Raw genomic sequence first — 2587 nt, forward strand, 5'->3', positions numbered from 1 at the left:
ATATATGTGTGTGTGTGTGTGTGTGTGTGTGAACCAGTTTATACAAATTTGTGTAAAATTATTTTTAAAGTTTCACTTAGCAAAAGAGAAGGGCAGTTCTGCTAATTGAGAGTGATTGTGCTATTTATGAGAAGTGATTTGAAAATAAATGTGCTACTCCTAAAACAGTGTGCTTCAGAAAGTATAACTACCTGTCCCTGTGTGTCCCTGTTTTAGTAACATATAAAACAATTGTCCTGCAGGGGTCACTGTTTTACCACTAGTTAAAACTAAACTGCACCTCGACCCACATACCCCCCCCCCCCATTAAAAAAAAAAATTCCACATCTAAAACATTTTCAATAAAATAACGTTACAATGGTTGCGTCAAGGACAGTATGAAAGAAAAGATGTATGTGTATTTTTCATGTGTTTTTCAGTAAAAATGATTTTTTTTTACTGTGGATTATTATTTTTTTTTTTTATCCTTTATGAAGCCACTTCTTTTTTTAGTCCTGATAGTGTACCAAGCCTTGACTGAAACATAAAAATAATAATAATAATTTCACTTTATATACTTTTTACATCTTGACAGACTCATATCAGTTTAAGGAAGAGGAAGAAAACAACCCTTCTTCTTCTTCTTCTGGCTTTTCCATCTTATGGGTCTCCACAGTGAGTCATCCTCCTCCATCTCACTCTGTCCTCTGCATCCTTTGTCCTCACTCCATCTACCTCCATGTCCTCTCTAACTGCACCCATATATCTCCTCTGTATCTTTTCCTGGCAGCTGCATTTCTAACATCCTTCTACCAATATACCCACTGTCCCTCCTCTGGACATGTCCAAACCATCTCAGTCTGGCCTCTCTAACTTTATCTCCCAGTTGTTCAACCTGTGCTGTACCTCTGATGATCTCATTCCTAATCTTATCCGTCCTTGTCACTCCTAAGGAGAACCTCAACATCTTCATTTCTGCCATTTCCAGTTCTTTCTCCTGTCTTTTTGTCACTGTCTCTGTCTCCAGATCATACAACATAGCTAGTTTCACCACTGTCTTATAAATTTTTCCTTTGACCTTTTTTGTCACAAATCACTCCTGAAACTTTTCTCCATCCACTCCATCTGGACTCTCTTCTTCACCTCTTTACCACACTCGCCATTTTCCTTGACAGTGGACCCCAAGTCCTTGAAGTCCTGCACCTTTGTGACCTCTGCTCCTTGTAGCCTCACTGCTCCACAGGCCTCCCTCTCATTCACACACATGTACTCTGCCTTACTACACACATAAAACATAAAAAACATATTTTTATTTCACTTTATATAATTTTTACATCTTCAGACTTATACCAGTTCAAGAAAGAGGAAAAAAACAACCCTCTTGATTGATATTAAATTTGCATATTTCTCTTTGATGCAATGTGTTTCCACGTTTATTTGTTGACAGAGCACAGAACATTCTTTCCAGCACAACTAATGCCTTGGAATCAATGCTGCCATGCTTTTAAACGATGGTTTTGCAGAATACTTGAGCCATTAAACCATTTAAGCTGCAGAGACGTTCATGCTCTGGTCATAAATGACAATGCTCTGATGGATCCTTTCTTCCATTTGACGGCCACATGCTAGAGCTCTGCTGACCCAGAAAACCTAAAGGTAAACACACTTTGCTCTCATTTTTTGTGTGATCCCTGGAGTGCTAAAGCCTTCTTAGAGTTTGCCGTCTAGATTTAGATAATGTGGAAAGGCAATGTCAAAAAACAACAACTGCATTAATGGTGTCTGTGAGCTGGGCAGAGCTGATGTTGCATCATTAAAGGAGCTGGATGTGCCTCAGAGAAAAGGGCATCATTAACTTTGATGTCTAACATTTTCTGTGTCTGGCTGCGTTCTCTGTCTCGTCGAAAAGACCAAGACACTCAAATTACTCAAGATAATGAAATATAAAAGTTTTGCACACCCCAAATCTACTGTTTCCCTTTGAAATTATAATAAAAGTGCTGCAAAAATCTATATAAAAAAAAAAACTGTAAAATCTCAACAGTCTTCTTTATCAGCTGAAGTCACAGACATGAAACAACTTGAACAAAGACCTAAACAAGACTAACTCATAAAAAATATCAAATGTGAATTCTTCTATTTATGCATAAAGTTATCTCTGATATGAAATCAATATAAAACCAACATGGTTGCTTTCATGTTTTTTGATCTCTCTTAAGGTTGGTGATTTTTAAATAGACTGATTACAAATGAGGAACACATTTCAGTGCATCAGGATTGAAAATCCTGATGTGGTTGGTGAGTTAACTGTACGGTCCTCAATATCGCACATTTCAGCTGAAAGTTCTCCTGAGTGACCCCCCCCCCCAGCACACACACACACACACACACACAATGAAAACACCATTAATGACATGGCATGACCTTTAATGTGCCATGATACCAGGTAGTTGATCCCATCGAGATGGGCTTTAGCTTGAAATAATCTTTTACTAACTTTTCATTATTTTTTTATAATATCACCTTTTTCACAGTCTTTCATCAAACTATTATAACTGCATGTCACAGTTAACTGAATATAAACTTTTTGCCTGTGACTGAAGTGTAT

Source organism: Nematolebias whitei, chromosome 8 (genome assembly GCF_014905685.2).
Source record: "Nematolebias whitei isolate Nwh7 chromosome 8, NemWhi1, whole genome shotgun sequence".
Lineage (NCBI taxonomy): Eukaryota > Metazoa > Chordata > Actinopteri > Cyprinodontiformes > Rivulidae > Nematolebias > Nematolebias whitei.